Below are 24,862 nucleotides of genomic sequence, written 5' to 3' on the forward strand. Positions count from 1 at the left end.
TGCGTAAAAACGGATGACGCATTTTTCTTGTTTATTTTTCATTGTGTGAAGACATTGTTTTATAGTTTTATTGTTTTGTATATGTTGAATATTTATTGGTCTTGGAGGGGATGGGAAGGGGGAAGGGAGGGTAGGGGGGAAAAAAGGGAGAAAATGCCACTGTGTATATTTAATGAGAAACATTTGTATATATTTTGGTTGATTTGGTTCACAGTGTGAAAAATAAAAAGATATTAAAAAAAAAACATTTTTCCACTATCAGCCTAGGCCCAAGCTGCTTTCAATCAGATCCATGGGGGCATCGCTAAGGCCACGATGCATGCCATGGATGAATCCGTTCCCTTCCAGGTGGAAAGCGATGCCTCCGACTTGGCGCTGGCCACCACATTAAACAGGCAGCCAGTAGCATTTTTTTCCCACATCCTTCATGGACCCAAACTCCGGCACTCCTCCACTGAGAAGGAGGTGCAAGTGATCGTTGAGGCAGTGAACCACTGGCAGCACTAGAGATTTACCCTGTTGACTGATCAGAGGGCAGTTGCCTTCATGTTCAGCGCCAAACAACGGGGTAAAATCAAAAATGTCAAGATTCTGAGGTGGAGGATTGAGTTATCCACCAACAATTATGACATCTTGTACCGGCCGGGTAAGCTCAACAATCCTTCGGATGCCCTATCTCAAAGGATGTGCACTAGTGCACATCTTGACCATCTCCAGGACTGCACAGTAGTTTGTGCCACCCCGGAGACACGAGGTTCTATCACTTTATCAATTCAAGGAACCTCCCCTACTCTGTCGAGGATGTCCATTCCACGACAAGACACTGCCAAATCTGTGCCGAGTGTAAGCCTCAGTTCTACCTGCCAGAAAAAGCACACCTCATCAAGGCTACCCGCTCTTTTGAACGACTCAGTGTCGACTTCAAGGGCCCCCTCCCAACCACAAATAGGAACGCCTACTTCCTGACAGTGATGGACAAGTTTTCTATGTTACCCTTTGCAACTCCCTGCACGGATATGACCTTAGCCACGGTCATCAAGGCCCTGAGCAGTATCTTCACTCTGTTTGGGTGCTCTGACTACATCCATAGTGACTGGGAGACCTCATTTTTGAGCGAGGAGCTGTGTCAGTACTTTTTGACCAGAGACATAGCCACCAGCAGGGCCACCAGCTATAACCCCAGAGGGGCCATTAGCAGGTGGAAAGGGAGAACGGCATCATCTGGAAGGTGGTGCTCCTGGCCCTCAGTTCCAAAAATATACCAGTGTCCCACTGGCAGGACGTTTTGTCTGAAGCCCTCCATGCTAATCGGTCATTACTCTACTCCACTACTAACGCCACCCCGCATGAACACTTTCCCTAAGAGGTTGGCGAATGGTTCTTCCATCCGTCCCTGACTGACATCCCCAGGGCCAGTTCTCCTTCGAAGGCATGTCAGAGGCCATAATACGGGCCCACTGGTTGAAGTGGGCCTCATTCATGCCAACCTCCAGTATGCATTTGTGAGGTACTCAGACGGCCACGAGGACACGGTGCCCTTATGAGACCTGGCAAGGGCTGAAGACCCCGAGACTGCCTTGCCGGCTGCTGACCATGCCGTGGACCTGATGGTGCTACATCCAAGTACGGCCCTGGAGTTCGAGCTGCCTGTCTTGCACCCCTCCTACAGCTGCGGAGGAACCCCCAGTACTCCAGGAGTCCACCACCAGCACTCCAACCCTAACAGTTCCTGCAGCGGCCCCTTCGGAGGAGGAGCGCCGTACTGAAACGCCGGTTCCCCAGTGGTCCGGCAGACAGAAGAGGCTGCCTGTGCGGCTCAACCACTAGCCGTGGGAGGGGGGTCATTCGCTTTAGCAGCCAGTTGTTGTTAATTATTATTATTCTGTTGTTATCGCCTCCGGATTTTGTTATTACCGGTGGGTTCTTTTTTTAAAAGGGGAGGGTGAATGTGGTGATATTATTGTATGTACTGGCTGGCCTGCCCTCCAGGTGACTCCCTGCCTTAGCTCCTCCCTTGATCCTTCCCATGTGACCCCTGGCCATAAAGGTCGAGTCCCCTCCCTTTCCTGCTCATTTTCCTAGCCTAACCTGGGCCAGAAGTCTCTTGTTCAATAAAGCCTATCGTTCCCCTCAGTCTTCTGTCTGCGTCATTATTGGGGCTACTGATAGCACCCAACAATACCGTTCATACATAACATTTGGCAACGCACAGTTCAGTAAGAGGTCCAAGTTTTTCTCCTCTACGATTTTCTTCTTTCTTTTTTTTGTGCATATAGAGATTTTTTTTCCAAAAAAAGAGTATATTGTGACATGTCTCAATGTTTGAGCTCGGAAATAAGACACACACAATACAGGGAGTGTAGTTGACACTGATTTAATGAACTGGCTGCTCTCTTTCATATAGCCAGGAAGACCCTGGCTGCCATGTGACCCGTGGCCCCACCCTTCAGGCTCTGACTGGTGTCCTCACAACCTGCGATTGGCTGGACCGGCCCGTTTTGCTGCAGCACCATTGATGGGTGTGGTGGGCGCTGATTGGTCCTTTCATGACCCGTTGCCAGCAATTGGTCTGCAGAGCCTGTTTTGCAGTGGCCCATGGGAACGGGCTGCTGAAGCCTTGTGCAGCCCGCTTGATTGCCATGTTTGAACGGCTCCTTCTGTGTCGGCCACACCCACTACAATACCTTATTTAGAGTATAAATTATGGACATGATTTACAATTCATATAAGTTTTTATGATACGGGATGCGCTATCAAGTTTGTCTAACTATCATACCATTTTATTGAATTGAACTTTTTAGTTCTCTATCAAACCGTATACAAATATTTTTAAAGGACAGCAAGGTAGCACTCTGACAGGGGAAGGCACAGAAAGTCGTGGGAGGCCAGAGAAGAAGGGCGAGTGAAAGAGAGAGGCTCGCAGGATGCGTGACCAGAAGTGGGAGACATCTTTGCTGACTGCTTGGGAGGGCAAGGGTTCAGCTAGAGTAGGCGTTGTTTATCTGAGGTTCGCGTGGCTCCCATTTTCACCAGTCATGGAGCGGGAGGGCCATTAGCAGCATCTGCTTTCCACCCATCCCCCCGGCCTGTGGTATCCTGCTCCCGGAGGAGGAGGAAGAGACCTTCTCCTTGAGCACCTCCGCTCGGACTGCTGCAAGAGCGAGGACCATCCCATGGGCCAAACGCAGAATGTCGTAGCACAGAAGCAGGACCCTTCGGCCCTCTCAACTGGGCCAACCCATTATTCTCCCTCGTCCCACTGAACTGCATCCAGTCCATAGCCCTGACCCTGTAAAAATATAACTTAAATGTTAAAGCTCAGCCTGCATTAATCATTTCAGCGCGTTCCACACCTGCACTGCTCTCTGTGTGAAGAGGTTCCTGCTAAAGTTTACCCCTTTCACACTAAACACGTCTCCTCTGGTTTGTATCTTATCCAATGCTAATGGACAAAGATGAATACATTGACTCTGCATGTCCCCTCATCATTTTTTAAATATCCATCAAATCTCCCCACATTTTTCAACCCTCCAGGGAATAAAGTCCCAAACTGCTTATCCTTTCCCTGTTTCTCAGTTCAAAAAGTCCGGGCAACATCCTCGATCAAATCTCTCTTCATTCCTCTACACGCCAGGGAATAAAATCCCAACCTGTTTAAATTTTCCCTGAAACTCAATTCCTGGAGTTGGGGCAACATCCTCTATCAAATCTCACCTCATTCTTTTACACTCAGGGGAATAAAGTCCCAACCTGTTTAACCTTTCCCTCTAACTCAGTTCCTGAAATCAGGGCTACATCCTCTATCAAATCTCACATCACGCTTCTATACTCAGGGGAATAATGTCCCTACCTGTTGAATATTTCTCTCTAACTTCGTTCCTGAAGTCAGGGCAACATCCTCTATCAAATCTCCCTCACTCTTATAAGATCCAGGGAATCAGGACTCAAATTGTTTCACCGTTCACTGTAACTCAGCTCCTGGATTCCGAATATGATCCTCAATCAAATCTCTCATCATTCTTCTACACACGAGGAAATAAAGTCCCAACCTGTTTAACCTTTCCTGTAATTCACTTACTAGAGGACAGGCAACAGCCTCGATCAAATCTCCGCTCATTCTTCTACACTCCAGGGAATAATGTCCCAACCTGTTTAACGCTTCCGACTAACTTAGTTCCCAGAGTCTGAGAAACATCCTCAATCGAACCATCTCTCTTTCTTCTACGTTCCAGGAAATAATGCCCCAACATATTTTACTTTCCATGTAACTCAGTTCCTGGATTACGGGCATCATCTCCCTTTATTATTCTACGCTCCAGGGAAAAAAGTTCCAACCTGTTTATTCTTTCCCTGTAACTCAGTTCCCTGAACTGCGAGCAACATCCTCGATCAAATCTCTCGTTATTCTTCTACGCTCCAGGGAATGAAATCCCAAACTGTTTATCCTTTCGTGTAACACAGTTCCTGAAGTCCGGGAAACATCCTCTTTCAAATCTCCCCTCATTCTCTACACTCCAGAAAATAAAGTCCCAACCTATTTAACCTCTCCCTGTCACTCAGTTCCTGGAGTCCGGACAACATCCTCTATCAAATCTCCCCTCATTCTTCTACACATAAGGGAATAAAATCCCATCTGGTTTAACCTTTCCCTGTAACACAGTTTCCAAAGTCCGGGCAACATCCTTAATCAAATCTCCCCTCATTCTTCTACACATCAGGGAATAAAATCCCAACCGTTTATCCTTTACCTGTAACTCAGTTCCTGAAGTCTGGGCAACATCCTCTATCAAATCTCCACTCATTCTTCTACACATCAGGTAATAAAATCCCAACCTGTTTAAGCTTTCCCTGAAACACAGTTTCTGGATTCGGGGCAACAACCTCTATCAAATCACCCCTCATTCTTCGACACTCCAGGGAATAATGTCCCAACCTGTTTAACGTTTCCGAGTAACTTAGTTCCCAGAGTCCGAGAAACATCCTCAATCAAACCATCTCTCTTTCTTCTACATTCCTGGAAATAATACCCAACATATTTAACCTTTCCCTGTAACTCAGTTCCTGGATTCCGGGCAACATCCTCAATGAAATCTCCCTTTATTATTCTACGCTACAGGGAATAAAGTTCCAACCTGTTTATTCTTTCCCTGGAACTCAGTTCCTTGAACTGCGAGCAACATCCTTTATCACATCTCAACTCATTCTTCTACAACACTCCAGGGAATAATGTCCCAAACTGTTTATCCTTTCACTGTAACTCAGTTCCTGAAGTCCGGGAAACATCCTCTTTCAAATCTCCCCTCATTCTCCACACTCCAGAAAATAAAGTCCCAACCTATTTAACCTTTCCCTGTCACTCTCTTCCTAGAGTCCAGACAATATCCTCTAGCAAATCTACCCTCATTCTTCTACATTCCAGGAAATGACGTCCAAAACCTATTTAACCTTTCCCTCCAACTCAGTTCCTGGGTTTCAGGCAAACATTCTCTATCAAATCTCCTTTCATTCTTGTAGATTCCAGGAAATAAAGTGACAACCTATTTAACCGTTCCTTGTAACTCATACTTGGATTCTGGGCAACATCCTCTATTAAATCTCCCCTCATTCTTCTATGCTCCAGGGGATAATGTTCCAACCTGTTTAACCTTTTCCTGCAACACAGTTCCTGGAGTGGGTGCAACATCCTCTATCAAATCTCCCCTCATTCTTCTACACATCAGGGAATAAAATCACATCCGGTTTAACCTTTCCCTGTAACCCACTTTCTGGAGTCCGGGGAACATCCTCAATTAAATCTCGCCTCGTTCTTTGGCGCTAAAGGGAATGAACTCCCAACCAGTTTAACCTTTCCCTGTAAATCTGTTCCTTGAAGTCCGGGCAACATCCTACATCAAATCTCCCCTCATTTTACGACACTCCAGGGAGTAATGTCCCAACCTGTTTAACTTTTGCCTGTAACTCAGTTCCTTGAACTGCGAGCAACATCCTCTATCAAATCTCTCCTCATTCTTCTACACTCAGGGGAATAATGACCCAACCTGGTTAATGTTTCCCTGTAACACAGTTCCAGGTTTACGGGCAACATCCTCAATCAAATCTCCCTTCATTCATCTACACTCCAGGTAATAAAGTCAAAACCTCTTTAAACTTTCCCTGTAAATCAGTTCCTGAAGTCCAGGAAACATCCTCTATCTAATCTCCCTTCATTCTTCTTCACATCTGTGAAAAAAACCCAACCTGTTTAACATTTCCCTCCATCACAGTTCCTGGAGTCCGGGCAACGTCCTCTATCAAATCTCCACTCATTCTTTGACACACCAGGGAATGTTTACCGTTTCCCAGTAACTTAGTTCCCAGAGTCAGAGAAACATCCTCAATCAAACCATCTCTCTTTCTTCTACATTCCAGAAAATAATGTCCCAACCTGTTTAACCTTTGCCTGTAACTCAGTTCCTGGCGTCTGGACAACATCCTCCAGCAAATCTCCCCACCTCCTTCTACACTCAAGGAAATGAAGTCCCAACCTTTCCCTCGAACTCAGTTCCTGGATTCCAGGCAACATTCTCTATCAAATCTCCCTTTATTCTTGTACACTCCAGGAAATAAAGTCCCAACGTATTTAACCGTTCCATGTAACTCATACCTGGATTCCGGGCAACATCCTCAATTAAATCTCCCCTAAATCTTCTATCCTCCAGGAAATAATGCCCCAACCTGTTTAACCTTTTCCTGTGACACAGTTCCTGGAATGAATGCAACATCCTCTATCAAATCTCCCCACATTCTTCTACACACCAGGGAATAATGTCCCAACCTGTTTAACGCTTCCGACTAACTTAGTTCCCAGAGTCTGAGAAACATCCTCAATCGAACCATCTCTCTTTCTTCTACGTTCCAGGAAATAATGCCCCAACATATTTAACCTTTCCCTGTAACTCAGTTGCTGGATTCCGGGCAACATCCTCAATGTAATCTCCCTTTATTACTCTACGCTCCAGGGAATAATATTCCAACCAGTTTATTCTTTCCCTGTAACTCAGTTGCTTGAACTGCGAGCAACATCCTCTATCAAATCTCTTTATTCTTCTCCACTCCAGGGAATAAATTCACAAACTGTTTATCCTTTCCGTGTAACTCAGTTCCTGAAGTCCGAGCAACATCCTCGATCAAATCTCCTCTCATTCTTCTACACTCCAGGGAATAAATTCCCTACCGGGTTAACCTTTCCCTGTAATTCAGTAAGTTGAAGTCCGGTCAGAATCCTCTGTCAAATCTCCCCTCATTCTTATATGCTCCAGGGAATGAAGTCCTAACCTGTTTAACCTTTCCCTGTAACTCAGTTCCTAGAGTCCGAGAAACATCCTCAATCAAACCATCTCTCTTTATTCTACCTTCCAGGAAATAATGTCCCAACATTTTTAACCTTTCCCTGCAACTCAGTTCTTGGATTCTGGGCAACATCCTCAATGAAATCTCTCTTTAATCTTCTATGCTCCAGGGAATAAAGTTCCAACCTGGTTATTCTTTCCTGTAACTCAGTTAATTGAACTGCGAGCAACATCCTCTATCAAATCTCTCCACATTCTTGTACACTCAGGGGTATAAAGTCGCAACGTGTTTAATCTTTCCCTGTAACACAGTTCCAGGTTTACCGGCAACATCCTCAATCAAATCTCCCCTCATTTTTATACACTTCAGGAAATGAAGTCCCAACATTTTTAACCTTTTCCTGAAACTCAGTTCCTGGAGTTCAGGCAACATCCTGCATCAAATCGCACATCATCCTTCTACACTCAGGGGAATAAAGTCCCAACCTGTTTAACCTTTCAATCGCACTCAGTTCCTGACATCAGGGCCACATCTCCTATCAAATCTCCACTCACTCTTATAAGCTCCAGGATATAAGGTCGCGAATTGTTTAACCTTTCTCTGTAATTCAGTTCCTGGACTCGGGGATACATCCTCGACAAAATCTCCCCTCATTCTTCTGCACGCCAGGGAATAATGTTCCAACCTGTTTAACATTTGCTGGTAACTCAGTTCCTTGAGTCCTGGAATCACCGTCGATCAAATTTCCCCTCAATTTTCGACAATCCAGTGAAAAAAGTCTGAATCTGTTAACCTTACACTGTAACTCTGTTCCTGGAGTCCGGACAAAATCCTTTTTAATATCTCTCCTCATTCTCCACACTCCAGTAAATAAAGTCCCAATCTGTTTAACCTTACACTGTGACTCATTCATGGATTCCGGGCAACATCCTCTATCAAATCTCATCTCATTCTTCTATGCTCCAGGGAATAATGTCCCAACCTTTTTAACCTTTTCCTGTAACACAGTTCCTGGAGCGAGTGCAACATCCTCTATCAAATTCCCCTCATTCTTCTACGCTCCAGAGAATAAAATTGCAAATTGTTTAACCTTTCCCTGTAACTCAGTTCCTGAAGTCCGGGAAAAAATCTTCTTTCAAATCTCCCCTCATTCTCTACACTCCAGAAAATAAAGTACCAACCACTTTAACCTTTCCCTGTAAATCTGTTCCTTGAAGTCCGGGCAACATCCTCTATCAAATCTCCCCTCATTCTTCAACACTCCAGGGAATAATGTCCCAACATGTTTAACCTTTGCCTGGAACTCAGTTCCTTGAACTGCGAGCAACATCCTCTATCAAATCTCTTTATTATTCTCCAATCCAGGCAATAAATTCCCAAACTGTTTATCCTTTCGTGTAACACAGTTCCTGAAGTCCTGGAAACATCCTCTTTCAAATCTCCCCTCATTCTCTACACTCCAGAAAATAAAGTCCCAACCTATTTAACCTTTCCTGTCACTCAGTTCCTGGAGTCCGGACAACATCCTCGAGCAAATCTCTCCTCATTCTTCTACACTCCAGGAAATAAAGTCCCAACCTATTTAACCTTTCCCTGTAACTCAGTCTCTGGAGCCCGGGCAACATCCTCGATCAAATCTCCTCTCATTCCTCTCCAGGGAATAATGTCCCAACCTGTTTAACGTTTCCGACTAACTTAGTTCCCAGAGTCTGAGAAACATCCTCAATCGAACCATCTCTCTTTCTTCTACGTTCCAGGAAATAATGCCCCAACATATTTTACTTTCCATGTAACTCAGTTCCTGGATTCCGGGCATCATCCTCAATGTAATCTCCCTTTATTATTCTACGCTCCAGGGAAAAAAGTTCCAACCTGTTTATTCTTTCCCTGTAACTCAGTTCCCTGAACTGCGAGCAACATCCTCGATCAAATCTCTCGTTATTCTTCTACGCTCCAGGGAATGAAATCCCAAACTGTTTATCCTTTCGTGTAACACAGTTCCTGAAGTCCGGGAAACATCCTCTTTCAAATCTCCCCTCATTCTCTACACTCCAGAAAATAAAGTCCCAACCTATTTAAACTCTCCCTGTCACTAAGTTCCTGGAGTCCGGACAACATCCTCTATCAAATCTCTCCTCATTCTTCTACACTCAGGGGAATAAAGACCCAATCTGTTTAACCTATCCGTGTAACTCAGTACCTAGATTCCGGACAAATCCTCAATTAAATCTCCCCTCATTCATCTACACTCCAGGTAATAAAGTCTCAACCTCTTTTGACTTTTCCTGTAAATCAGTTCCTGAAGTCCAGGAAACATCCTCTGTCTAATCTCCTCTCATTCTTCGTCACATCAGCAAAAAAATCCCACGCAGTTTAACATTTACCTCCGAATCAGTTCCTAGAGTTTGGACAACATCATCTATCAAATCACTCATCATTCTTCTACACTCTAGGAAATAAAGTCCCAACCTGTTTAATGTTTCCCTGTAACTATGTTCCTGGATTTCGGGCAACACCCTACTATCAAATCTCAACTCATCCTTCCACACTCAGAGGAATAAAGTCATAACCTGTTTAACCTTTCCCTGTAACTCAGTTCCTGGAGTCTGGGCAACATCCTCTATCAAATCTCCCCTCATTCTTCGACACACCAGGGAATAATGTCCCAACTTATTTAAAATTTGCCTGTAACTCAGATCCTGGAGTCCTTGCATCATCGTCGATCAAATCTCCCTTCATTTTTCGACAATCCACAGAAAAAAGGCTAAATCTGTTATACATTTCACTGTAACACTGTTACTTGAAATCCGGGCAACATCCTCTATCAAATCTCCCCTGATTCTTCGACACTCCAGGGAGTAATGTCCCAACCTGTTTAACCTTTGCCTGTAATTCAGATCCTGGTGTCCTAGCATCATCGTCAATCAAATCTTCCTTCCTTTTTTGACAATCCACAGAAAAAAGTCTAAATCTGTTAAACCTTTCGCTGTAACTCAGTTCCTTGAAGTCCGGGCAACATCCTCTCTCAAATATCCCCTGATTCTTTGACAATCCAGTGAAAAAAGTCTAAATCTGTTAAACTTTTCGGTGTAACTCAGTTCCTAGAGTCAGGACAACATCCTCTATGAAATCTCCCTTCATTCTTCTTCACTCCAGGGAATAAATTCCCAACCTCGTTAACCTTTCCCTGTAACTCAGTTCCTCGTATTCCGGTCAGCATCCTCTGTCAATTCTCCCTCATTCTTATACGCTCCAGGGAATAATGTCCAAACCTGTTTAACCTTTCGCTGTAACTCAGTTCCTTGAAGTCCGGGCAACATCCTCTCTCAAATATCCCCTGATTCTTTGACAATTCAGTGAAAAAAGTCTAAATCTGTTAAACTTTTCGGTGTAACTCAGTTCCTAGAGTCAGGACAACATCCTCTATGAAATCTCCCTTCATTCTTCTTCACTCCAGGGAATAAATTCCCAACCTCGTTAACCTTTCCCTGTAACTCAGTTCCTCGTATTCCGGTCAGCATCCTCTGTCAATTCTCCCTCATTCTTATACGCTCCAGGGAATAATGTCCAAACCTGTTTAACCTTTCCCTGTAACTCAGTTCATCGAGTCTGACAATATCCTGAATTAAATCTCACCTCGTTCTTCTGCGCTCCAGTGAATAATGTCCCAACCTGTTTAACCTTTCCCTGTAACTCTGTTCCTTGAGGTCCGGGCTACATCCTCTATCAAATCTCCCCTCATTCTTCGACACTCCAGTGAATAATGTCCCAACCTGTTTAACATTTCCCTGTATCTCAGTTCCTGGAGTCCGGGCAACATCCTCAATCAAATCACCCCTTATTCTTCTACACTCCAGGGAATAACGTCTCAACCTGTTTAACGTTTCTGACTAACTTAGTTCCCAGAGTCCGAGAAACATCCTCAATCGAACCATCTCTCTCTCTTCTACGTTTCAGGAAATAATGCCGCAACATATTTAACCTTTCCCTGTAACTCAGTTTCGGGATTCCGGGCAACACCCTCAACGTAATCTCCCTTTATTATTCTATGCTCCAGGGAATAATGTTCCAACCTGTTTAACCTTTCCGACTGACTTAGTTCCCTGAGTCTGAGAAACATCCTCAATCGAACCATCTCTCTTTCTTCTACATTCCACGAAATAATGTCCCAACCTATTTAAACTTTCCCTGTCACTCAGTTCCTGGAGTCCGGACATCATCCTCTAGCAAATCTCCCCTCATTCTTCTACACTCCAGGAAAAAAAGTCCCACAGTTCCAGGTTTACGGGCAACATCCTCAATCAAATCTCCCCTCATTCTCTACACTCCAGAAAATAAAGTCCCAACCACTTTAACCTTTCCCTGTAAATCTTTTCCTTGAAGGCCGGGCAACATCCTCTATCAAATATCACCTCATTCTTCGACACTCCAGGGAATAATGTCCCAACCTGTTTAATCTTTGCCTGTAACTTAGTTCCTAGATTCTGGACAAATCATCAATCAAATCTCCCCTCATTTTTCTACACTTCAGGAAATAAAGTCCCAACCTTTTTAACCTTTTCCTGTCACTCAGTTCCTGGAGTCCGGACAACATACTATAGCAAATCTCCCCTCATTCTTCTACACTCCAGGAAATGAAGTCCAAAACCTATTTAACGTTTCCCTCTAACTCAGTTCCTGGATTCCAGGCAAAATTCTCTACCAAATCTCCCTTCATTCTTGTACCTTCCTGGAAATAAAGTCACAACCTATTTAACCGTTCCCTATAACTCATAACTGGATTCTGGGCAACATCCTCTATTAAATCTCCCCTAATTCTTCTATGCTCCAGGGAATAATGTTCCAACCTGTTTAACCTTTTCCAGTAACACAGTTCCCGGAGTGAGAGCAACATCCCCTATCAAATCTCCCCTCATTCTTCTACTCTACCGGAATAAAATCGCAAATTGTTTAACCTTTCCCTGTAACTCAGATCCTGAAGTCCGGGAAAAAATCTTCTTTCAAATCTCCCCTCACTCTCTACACTCCAGAAAATAAAGTCCCAACCACTTTAACCTTTCCCTGTAAATCTGTTCCTTGAAGTCCGGGCAACATCCTCTATCAAATCTCCCCTCATTCTTCAACACTCCAGGGAATAATGTCCCAACATGTTTAACCTTTGCCTGGAACTCAGTTCCTTGAACTGCGAGCAACATCCTCTATCAAATCTCATCTCATTCTTCTATGCTCCAGGGAATAATGTCCCAACCTTTTTAACCTTTTCCTGTAACACAGTTCCTGGAGCGAGTGCAACATCCTCTATCAAATTCCCCTCATTCTTCTACGCTCCAGAGAATAAAATTGCAAATTGTTTAACCTTTCCCTGTAACTCAGTTCCTGAAGTCCGGGAAAAAATCTTCTTTCAAATCTCCCCTCATTCTCTACACTCCAGAAAATAAAGTACCAACCACTTTAACCTTTCCCTGTAAATCTGTTCCTTGAAGTCCGGGCAACATCCTCTATCAAATCTCCCCTCATTCTTCAACACTCCAGGGAATAATGTCCCAACATGTTTAACCTTTGCCTGGAACTCAGTTCCTTGAACTGCGAGCAACATCCTCTATCAAATCTCTTTATTATTCTCCAATCCAGGCAATAAATTCCCAAACTGTTTATCCTTTCGTGTAACACAGTTCCTGAAGTCCTGGAAACATCCTCTTTCAAATCTCCCCTCATTCTCTACACTCCAGAAAATAAAGTCCCAACCTATTTAACCTTTCCTGTCACTCAGTTCCTGGAGTCCGGACAACATCCTCGAGCAAATCTCTCCTCATTCTTCTACACTCCAGGAAATAAAGTCCCAACCTATTTAACCTTTCCCTGTAACTCAGTCTCTGGAGCCCGGGCAACATCCTCGATCAAATCTCCTCTCATTCCTCTCCAGGGAATAATGTCCCAACCTGTTTAACGTTTCCGACTAACTTAGTTCCCAGAGTCTGAGAAACATCCTCAATCGAACCATCTCTCTTTCTTCTACGTTCCAGGAAATAATGCCCCAACATATTTTACTTTCCATGTAACTCAGTTCCTGGATTCCGGGCATCATCCTCAATGTAATCTCCCTTTATTATTCTACGCTCCAGGGAAAAAAGTTCCAACCTGTTTATTCTTTCCCTGTAACTCAGTTCCCTGAACTGCGAGCAACATCCTCGATCAAATCTCTCGTTATTCTTCTACGCTCCAGGGAATGAAATCCCAAACTGTTTATCCTTTCGTGTAACACAGTTCCTGAAGTCCGGGAAACATCCTCTTTCAAATCTCCCCTCATTCTCTACACTCCAGAAAATAAAGTCCCAACCTATTTAAACTCTCCCTGTCACTAAGTTCCTGGAGTCCGGACAACATCCTCTATCAAATCTCTCCTCATTCTTCTACACTCAGGGGAATAAAGACCCAATCTGTTTAACCTATCCGTGTAACTCAGTACCTAGATTCCGGACAAATCCTCAATTAAATCTCCCCTCATTCATCTACACTCCAGGTAATAAAGTCTCAACCTCTTTTGACTTTTCCTGTAAATCAGTTCCTGAAGTCCAGGAAACATCCTCTGTCTAATCTCCTCTCATTCTTCGTCACATCAGCAAAAAAATCCCACGCAGTTTAACATTTACCTCCGAATCAGTTCCTAGAGTTTGGACAACATCATCTATCAAATCACTCATCATTCTTCTACACTCTAGGAAATAAAGTCCCAACCTGTTTAATGTTTCCCTGTAACTATGTTCCTGGATTTCGGGCAACACCCTACTATCAAATCTCAACTCATCCTTCCACACTCAGAGGAATAAAGTCATAACCTGTTTAACCTTTCCCTGTAACTCAGTTCCTGGAGTCTGGGCAACATCCTCTATCAAATCTCCCCTCATTCTTCGACACACCAGGGAATAATGTCCCAACTTATTTAAAATTTGCCTGTAACTCAGATCCTGGAGTCCTTGCATCATCGTCGATCAAATCTCCCTTCATTTTTCGACAATCCACAGAAAAAAGGCTAAATCTGCTATACATTTCACTGTAACACTGTTACTTGAAATCCGGGCAACATCCTCTATCAAATCTCCCCTGATTCTTCGACACTCCAGGGAGTAATGTCCCAACCTGTTTAACCTTTGCCTGTAATTCAGATCCTGGTGTCCTAGCATCATCGTCAATCAAATCTTCCTTCCTTTTTTGACAATCCACAGAAAAAAGTCTAAATCTGTTAAACCTTTCGCTGTAACTCAGTTCCTTGAAGTCCGGGCAACATCCTCTCTCAAATATCCCCTGATTCTTTGACAATCCAGTGAAAAAAGTCTAAATCTGTTAAACTTTTCGGTGTAACTCAGTTCCTAGAGTCAGGACAACATCCTCTATGAAATCTCCCTTCATTCTTCTTCACTCCAGGGAATAAATTCCCAACCTCGTTAACCTTTCCCTGTAACTCAGTTCCTCGTATTCCGGTCAGCATCCTCTGTCAATTCTCTCTCATTCTTATACGCTCCAGGGAATAATGTCCAAACCTGTTTAACCTTTCCCTGTAACTCAGTTCATCGAGTCTGGCAATATCCTGAATTAAATCTCACCTCGTTCTTCTGCGCTCCAGTGAATAATGTCCCAACCTGTTTAACCTTTCCCTGTAACTCTGTTCCTTGAGGTCCGGGCTACATCCTCTATCAAATCTCCCCTCATTCTTCGACACTCCAGTGAATAATGTCCCAACCTGTTTAACATTTCCCTGTATCTCAGTTCCTGGAGTCCAGGCAACATCCTCAATCAAATCACCCCTTATTCTTCTACACTCCAGGGAATAACGTCTCAACCTGTTTAACGTTTCTGACTAACTTAGTTCCCAGAGTCCGAGAAACATCCTCAATCGAACCATCTCTCTCTCTTCTACGTTTCAGGAAATAATGCCGCAACATATTTAACCTTTCCCTGTAACTCAGTTTCGGGATTCCGGGCAACACCCTCAACGTAATCTCCCTTTATTATTCTACGCTCCAGGGAATAATGTTCCAACCTGTTTAACGTTTCCGACTAACTTAGTTCCCTGAGTCTGAGAAACATCCTCAATCGAACCATCTCTCTTTCTTCTACATTCCACGAAATAATGCCCCAACCTATTTAAACTTTCCCTGTCACTCAGTTCCTGGAGTCCGGACAACATCCTCTAGCAAATCTCCCCTCATTCTTCTACACTCCAGGAAATGAAGTCCAAAACCTATTTAACGTTTCCCTCTAACTCAGTTCCTGGATTCCAGGCAAAATTCTCTACCAAATCTCCCTTCATTCTTGTACCTTCCTGGAAATAAAGTCACAAACTATTTAACCATTCCCTGTAACTCATAACTGGATTCTGGGCAACATCCTCTATTAAATATCCCTAAATTCTTCTATGCTCCAGGGAATAATGTTCCAACCTGTTTAATCTTTTCCAGTAACACAGTTCCCGGAGTGAGAGCAACAACCCCTATCAAATCTCCCCTCATTCTTCTACTCTACCGGAATAAAATCGCAAATTGTTTAACCTTTCCCTGTAACTCAGTCTCTGGAGCCCGGGCAACATCCTCGATCAAATCTCCTCTCATTCTTCTACTCTCCAGGGTATAATGTCCCAACCTGTTTAACGTTTCCGACTAACTTAGTTCCTAGAGTCCGAGAAACATCCTCAATCTAACCACCTCTCTTTCTTCTACGTTCCAGGGAATAATGTCCCAACATGTTTAACCTTTGCCTGTAACTCAGTTCCTTGAACTGTGAGCAACATCCTCTATCAAATCTCTCATTCTTCTACACTCAGGGGATAAATACCCAACCTGTTTAATCTTTCCCTGTAACACAGTTCCAGGTTTACGGGCAACATCCTCAATCAAATCTCTCCGCATTCATCTACAATCCAGATAATAAAGTCCCAACCTCTTTAAACTTTCCCTGTAAATCAGTTCCTGAAGTCCAGGAAACACCTGCTATCTAATCTCCCCTCATTCTTCTTCACATCAGCGAAAAATACGCAACCTGCTTAACATTTCCCTGCATCTCAGTTCCTGGAGTCCTGGCAACGTCCTCTATCAAATCTCCCCTCATTCTTGGACACACCAGGGAATAATGTCCCAACCTGTTTAACGTTTCCGACTAACTTATTTCCCAGAGTCCGAGAAACATCCACAATCATTTCTTCGACATTCCAGGAAATAAATTCCCAACCTATTTAACCGTTCTCTGTAACTCATAGCAGGATTCCATGCAACATCCACTATCAAATCTCCACTCATACTTCTGCACATCAGGGAATAAAATCCCACCAGGTTTAACCATTCCCTGTAACTCAGTTTCTGGAGTCCGGGCAACATCCTTGATCATATCTCCTCTCATTCTTCTACACTCCAGGAAATGAAGTCCCAACCTATATAACAATTCCCTCGAACTCAGTTCCTGGATTCCACGCAACATTCTCAATCAAATCTGCCTTTATTCTTGTACACTCCAGGATATTAAGTCCCAACCTATTTAACCATTCCCTGTAACTCATACCTGGATTCCGGGCAACATCTTCAATTAAATCTCCCCTAAATCTTCTATCCTCCAGGGAATAATGCTCCAACCTGTTTAACCTTTTCCTGTGACACAGTTCCTGGAATGAATGCAACATCCTCTATCAAATCTCCCCACATTCTTCTACACTCCAGGGAATAATGTCCCAACCTGTTTAACGTTTCCGACTAACTTAGTTCCCAGAATCCGAGAAACATCCTCAATCGAACCATTTCTCTTTCTTCTACGTTCCAGGAAATAATGCCCCAACATATTTAACCTTTCCCTGTAACTCAGTTCCTAGATTCTGGGCAACATCCTCAATGTAATCTCCCTTTATTATTCTACGCTCCAGGCAATAAAGTTCCAACCTATTTATTCTTTCCCTGTAACTCAGTTCCTTGAACTGCGAGCAACATCCTCTATCAAATCTCTCGTTAATCTTCTACGCTCCAGGGAATAAAATCCCAAACTGTTTATCCTTTCATGTAACACAGTTCCTGAAGTCCTGGAAACATCCTCTTTCAAATCTCCCCTCATTCTCTACACTCCAGAAAATAAAGGCCCAACCTATTAAACCTTTCCTGTCACTCAGTTCCTGGAGTCCGGTCAACATCCTCTAGCAAATATCCCCTCATTCTTCTACACTCCAGGAAATAAAGTCCCAACCTATTTAACCTTTCCCTGTCAATCAGTTCCTGAAGTACTGGCAAAATCCACTATCAAATCTCCCATTATTTTTCTACACATCAGGGAATAAAATCCGAAGCAATATCCTCTATCAAATCTATCCTCATTCTTCTACACTCAGGGGAATAAAGACCCAACCTGTTTCATGTTTCCCTGTAACACATTTCCATGTTTACGGGCAAAATCCTCAATCAAATGTCCCCTCATTCTCTACACTCCAGAAAATAAAGTCCCAACCAGTTTAAACTTTCCCTGTAAATCTGTTCCTTGAAGTCCGGGCCACATCCTCAATCAAATCTCCCCTCATTCTTCTGCACATCAGGGAATAAAATCCCACCTTGTTTAAACTTTCCCTGTAACTCAGTTTCTGGAGCCCGGGCAACATCCTCGATCAAATCTCCCGTCATTCTTCGACACTCAAGGGAGTAATGTCCCAACCTGTTTAATGTTTCCGACTAACTTAGTTCCCAGAGTCCGAGAAACATCCTTAATCAAACCATCTCTCTTTCTTCTAAGTTCCAGGAAATAATGCCGTAACATATTTAACCTTTCCCTGTAACTCAGTTCCTAGATTCTGGGCAACATCCTCAATGTAATCTCCCTTTTTTATTCTACGTTCCAGGGAATAATGTTCCAACCTGTTTTTTGTTCCCTGTAAATCAGTTCTTTGAACTGCGAGCAACATCCTCTATCAAATCTCTCGTTATTCTTCTACACTCCAGGGAATAAAATCCCAAACTGTTTATCCTTTCGTGTAACACAGTTCCTGAAGTCCTGGAAACATCCTCTTTCAAATCTCCCCTCATTCTCTACACTCCAGAAAATAAAGGCCCAACCTATTAAACCTTTCCTGTCACTCAGTTCCTGGAGTCCGGTCAACATCCTCTAGCAAATATCCCCTCATTCTTCTACACTCCAGGAAATAAAGTCCCAACCTATTTAACCTTTCCCTGTCAATCAGTTCCTGAAGTACGGGCAAAATCCACTATCAAATCTCCCTTCATTTTTCTACACATCAGGGAATAAAATCCGAAGCAATATCCTCTATCAAATCTATCCTCATTCTTCTACACTCAGGGGAATAAAGACCCAACCTGTTTCATGTTTCCCTGTAACACATTTCCATGTTTACGGGCTAAATCCTCAATCAAATGTCCCCTCATTCTCTACACTCCAGAAAATAAAGTCCCAACCAGTTTAAACTTTCCCTGTAAATCTGTTCCTTGAAGTCCGGGCAACATCCTCAATCAAATCTCCCCTCATTCATCTACACTCCAGGTAATAATGTCCCTACCTCTTTAATCTTTCATTGTAAATCAGTTCCTGAAGTCCAGGAAACATCCTCTAACTAATCTCCCCTCATTCTTCTACAAATCAGCAAAAAAAACACAACCTGTTTAACATTTCCCTGTAACTCAGTTTCTGGAGTCCGGGCAACATCCTCGATCAAATCTCCTCTCATTCTTCTACACGCCAGGGAATAATGTCCCAACCTGTTTAACGTTTCCGACTAACTTAGTTCCCAGAATCCGAGAAACATCCTCAATCGAACCATTTCTCTTTCTTCTACGTTCCAGGAAATAATGCCCCAACATTTCCCTGTAACTCAGTTCCTGGATTCCGGGCAACATCCTCAATGTGATCTCCCTTTATTATTCTACGCTCCAGGGAATAATGTTCCAACCAGTTTATTCTTTCCCTATAACTCAGTTGCTTGAACTGCGAGCAACATCCTCTATCAAATCTCTTTATTCTTCTCCACTCCAGGGAATAAATTCCCTACCAGGTTAACCTTTCCCTGTAATTTAGTAAGTTGAAGTCCGGTCAGAATCCTCTGTCAAATCTCCACTCATTCTTATATGCTCCAGGGAATGAAGTCCTAACCTGTTTAACCTTTCCCTGTAACTCAGTTCCTAGGGTCCGAGAAACATCCTCAATCAAACCATCTCTCTTTCTTCTACCTTCCAGGAAATAATGTCCCAACATTTTTAACCTTTCCCTGCAACTCAGTTCTTGGATTCTGGGCAACATCCTCAATGAAATCTCTCTTTATTCTTCTATGCTCCAGGGAATAATGTCCCAACATTTTTAACCTTTTCCTGTAACACAGTTCCTGGAGGGAGTGCAACATCCTCTATCAAATTCCCCTCATTCTTCTACACTCCAGAGAATAAAATTGCAAATTGTTTAACCTTTCCCTGTAACTCAGTTCTTGAAGTCCGGGAAAAATCTTCTTTCAAATCTCCCCTCATTCTCTACACTCCAGAAAATGAAGTCCCAACCACTTTAACCTTTCCCTGTAAATCTGTTCCTTGAAGTCCAAGCAACATCCTCTATCAAATCTCCCCTCATTCTTCAACAATCCAGGGAATAATGTCCCAACCTGTTTAACCTTTGCCTGTAACTCAGTTCCTTGAACTGTGAGCAACATCCTCTATCAAATCTCTCATTCTTCTACACTCCGGGGATAAATACCCAACCTGTTTAATCTTTCCCTGTAACACAGTTCCAGGTTTACCGGCAACATCCTCAATCAAATCTCCCTTCATTTTTCTACAATTCAGGAAATAATGTCCCAACCTTTTTAACCTTTTCCTGAAACTCAGTTCCTGGAGTTCAGGCAACATCCTGCATCAAATCTCACATCATCCTTCTACACTCAGGGGAATAAAGCCCCAACCTGTTTAACCTTTCATTGGCACTCAGTTCCTGACATCTGGGCCACATCTCCTATCAAATCTCCACTCACTCTTATAAGCTCCAGGATATAAGGTCGCGAATTGTTTAACCTTTCCCTGTAACTCATTTCCTGGACTCGGGGATACATCCTCGACAAAATCTCCCCTCATTCTTCTGCACGCCAGGGAATAATGTTCCAAACTGTTTAACATTTGCTGGTAACTCAGTTTCTGGAGTCCTGAAATTACCCTCGATCAAATCTCCAATCAATTTTCGACAATCCAGTGAAAGAAGTTTAAATCTGTTAACCTTGCGCTGTAACTCTGATCCTGGAGTCTTGACAATATCCTCTTTCATATCTCCCCTCATTCTCCACACTCCAGTAAATAAAGTCCCAATCTGTTTAACCTTACACTGTGACTCATTCATGGATTCTGGGCAACATCCTCTATCAAATCTCATCTCATTCTTCTATGCTCCAGGGAATAACGTCCCAACCTTATTAACCTTTTCCTGTGACACAGTTCCTGGAGCGAGTGCAACATCCTCTATCAAATCTCCCCTCATTCTTCTACGCTCCAGAGAATAAAATTGCAAATTGTTTAACCTTTCCCTGTAACTCAGTTCCTGAAGTCCGGCAAAAAATCTTCTTTCAAATCTCCCCTCATTCTCTACACTCCAGAAAATAAAGTCCCAACCACTTTAACCTTTCCCTGTAAATCTGTTCCTCGAAGTCCGGGCAACATCCTCTATCAAATCTCCCCTCATTCTTCAACACTCCAGGGAATAATGTCCCAACCTGTTTAACCTTTGCCTGTAACTCAGTTCCTTGAACTGTGAGCAACATCCTCTATCAAATCTCTCATTCTTCTACACTCAGGGGATAAATACCCAACCTGTTTAATCTTTCCCTGTAACACAGTTCCAGGTTTACGGGCAACATCCTCAATCAAATCTCCCTGCATTCATCTACAATCCAGATAATAATGTCCCAACATTTTTAACCTTTCCCTGTAACTCAGTTCCTTAAACTGCGAGCAACATCCTCGATCAAATCTCCTCTCATTCTTCTACACTCCAGAGAATAATGTCCCAACCTGTTTAACGTTTCTGACTAACTTAGTTCCCAGAGTCCGAGAAACATCCTCAATCGAACCATTTCTCTTTCTTCTACGTTCCAGGAAATAATTTCTCAACCTATTTAACCGTTCCCTGTATCTCATACCTGGATTCTGGGCAACATCTTCTATTAAATCTCCCCTAATTCTTCTATGCTCCAGGGAATAATGTTCCAACCTGTTTAAAACTTTTCCTGTAACACAGTTCCCAGAGTGAGTGCAACATCCTCTATCAAATCTCCCCTCATTAATCTACACATCAGGGAATAAAATCCTAACCGGTTAACCTTTCCCTGTAACTCAGTTTCGGAGTCTGGGCAACATCCTCGATCAAATCTCCTCTCATTCTTCTGCACTCCAGGGCATAAATTCCCTACCAGGTTAACCTTTCCCTGTAATTCAGTAAGTTGAAGTCTGGTCCGAATCCTCTGTCAAATCTCCCCTCATTCTTATATGCTCCAGGGAATGAAGTCCTAACCTGTTTAACCTTTCCCTGTAACTCAGTTCCTAGAGTCCGAGAAACATCCTCAATCAAACCATCTCTCTTTATTCTACCTTCCAGGAAATAATGTCCCAACATTTTTAACCTTTCCCTGTAACTCAGTTCTTGGATTCTGGGCAACATCCTCAAAGAAATCTCTCCTCATTCTTCTATGCTCCAGGGAATAAAGTTCCAACCTGGTTATTTTTTTCCCTGTAACTAGTTAATTGAACTGCAAGCAACATCCTCTATCAAATCTCTCCCCATTCTGCTACACTCAGGGGAATAAAGACCCAATCTGTTTAACCTTTCCGTGTAACTCAGTTCCTAGATTCCAATCAAATCCTCAATCAAATATACCCTCATTCATCTACACTCCAGGTAATAAAGCCTCAACCTCTTTTGACTTTTCCTGTAAATCAGTTCCTGAAGTCCAGGAAACATCCTCTATCTAATCTCCCCTCATTCTTCGTCACATCAGCAAAAAAAACCCATGCAGTTTAACATTTACCTGCAAATCAGTTCCTAGAGTTTGGACAACATCCTCTATCAAATCACTCATCATTCTTCTACACTCCAGGAAATAAAGTCCCAACCTGTTTAACGTTTCCCTGTAACTCAGTTCCTGGATTCCGGGCAACATCCTCAATGTTATCTCCCTTTATTATTCTACGCTCCAGGGAATAATGTTCCAACCTGTTTATTCTTTCCCTGTAATTCAGTTCCTTGAACTGCGAGCAACATCCTCGATCAAATCTCCTCTCATTCTTCTACACTCCAGAGAATAATGTCCCAACCTATTTAACGTTTCTGACTAACTTAGTTCCCAGAGTCCGAGAAACATACTCAATCGAACCATCTCTCTTTCTTCTACGTTCCAGGAAATAATGCCCCAACCTATTTAACCATTCCCTGTAGCTTATACATGGATTCTGGGCAACATCTTCTATTAAATCTCCCCTAATTCTTCTATGCTCCAGGGAATAATGTTCCAACCTGTTTAAAACTTTTCCTGTAACACAGTTCCCGGAGTGAGTGCAACATCCTCTATCAAATCTCCCCTCATTCTTCTACACATCAGGGAATAAAATCCTAACCGGTTAACCTTTCCCTGTAACTCAGTTTCGGAGTCTGGGCAACATCCTCGATCAAATCTCCTCTCATTCTTCTGCACTCCAGGGAATAAATTCCCTACCAGGTTAACCTTTCCCTGTAATTCAGTAAGTTGAAGTCCGGTCAGAATCCTCTGTCAAATCTCCCCTCATTCTTATATGCTCCAGGGAATGAAGACCTAGCCTGTTTAACCTTTCCCTGTAAGTCAGTTCCTAGAGTCCGAGAAACATCCTCAATCAAACCATCTCTCTTTATTCTACCTTCCAGGAAATAATGTCCCAACATTTTTAACCTTTCCCTGTAACTCAGTTCTTGGATTCTGGGCAACATCCACAATGAAATCTCTCCTCATTCTTCTATGCTCCAGGGAATAAAGTTCCAACCTGATTATTTTTTTCCCTGTAACTCAGTTAATTGAACTGCGAGCAACATCCTCTATCAAATCTCTCCCTATTCTTCTACACTCCAGGGAATAATGTCCCAACTTGTTTAACATTTGCCTGTAACTCAGATCCTGGAGTCCTTGCATCATCGTCGATCAAATCTCCCTTCATTTTTCGACAATCCACAGAAAAAAGGCTAAATCTGTTATACATTTCGGTGTAACTCAGTTCCTGGAGTCAGGACAACATCCTCTATGAAATCTCCCCTCATTTTTCTTCACTCCAGGGAATAAATTCCCAACCTCGTTAACCTTTCCCTGTAACTCAGTTCCTCGTATTCCGGAGAGCATCCTCTGTCAATTCTCCCTCATTCTTATACGCTCCAGGGAATAATGTCCAAACCTGTTTAACCTTTCCCTGTAACTCAGTTCATCGAGTCTGGCAATATCCTGGATTATATCTCACCTCGTTCTTCTGCGCTCCAGGCAATAAAGTCCCAACCTGTTTAACCTTTTCCTGTAACTCTGTTCCTTGAAGTCCGGGCAACATCCTCTTTCAAATCTCCCCTCATTCTTCGACACTCCAGGGAATAATGTCCCAACCTGTTTAACGTTTCCCTTTATCTCAGTTCCTGGAGTCCGGGCAGCATTCTCAATCAAATCACCCCTCATTCTTCTACACTCCAGGGAATAAAGTCTCAACCTGTTTAACTTTTCCCAGTAACTTAGTTTCCAGATTCCGAGAAACATCCTCAATCAAACCATCTCTCTTTCTTATATGTTCCACGAAATAATGTCCTAACATGTTTATCCTTCCCCTGTAACTCAATTCCTGGATTCCGTGCAACATCCTCAATGAAATCTCCCCTCGTTCTTCTACACTCCAGGGAATAAAGTCCCAATCTGTTTAACCTTTCCCTGTATCTCAGTTCCTGGAGTCCTGTCAACATCCTTGATTAAATCTCGCCACATTCTTCTACACACCAGAGAATAAAGTCCCAACCTCTTTAACCTTTCCCTGGAACTCAGTTCCTTGTAGTCCAGGCTACATCCTCAATCAAATCTCCTTTCATTCTTCAGCACTCCAGTGAATAAAGCCCCATCCTGTTTCACCTTTCCCTGTATCTCTGTTTCTGGAGTCCAGGCAACATCCTCGATCAAATTCTTCAACACTCCAAGGAATAAAGTCCCAACCTGTTTAACATTTCCCTGTAATTCATTTCCTGGAATCCAGGCCACACCCTGGTAGATTTTGTGTGCCCTCTTTCCATCTATTGGATATCTTTCATTTTTTTCCTGCAGTTGAGTAGCAGTTTCTATATTTTTTCATGAGCATAGAGGAATACGGGGTGATTTGATGGTGGTATTTTAAATGATGAGGGGGACAGACAAAGTAAATGTAATTCAGTTTTTTCCACTGAGGTTGGCTCAGATACCAGAGGACATGGGTTAAGGGTGAAATGGGAAAAGTTTAGAGGGAATATTGAAAGCTTTTTGCCTTTATAAATCAAAATATTGAGT

At 43.0% G+C, this 24,862-nt stretch overlaps 1 protein-coding gene across 6 annotated transcripts in view; it reads right to left on the bottom strand.

Moving 5' to 3' along the window:
- The window catches only part of LOC138758297 (scavenger receptor cysteine-rich domain-containing protein DMBT1-like), a 141,159-nt gene that overhangs the window by 35,134 nt on the left and 81,163 nt on the right, over positions 1-24,862 (bottom strand). The gene's annotated exons all lie outside the window — the stretch shown is intronic.

Source organism: Narcine bancroftii, chromosome 3 (genome assembly GCF_036971445.1).
Source record: "Narcine bancroftii isolate sNarBan1 chromosome 3, sNarBan1.hap1, whole genome shotgun sequence".
Taxonomy (NCBI): Eukaryota; Metazoa; Chordata; class Chondrichthyes; order Torpediniformes; family Narcinidae; genus Narcine; species Narcine bancroftii.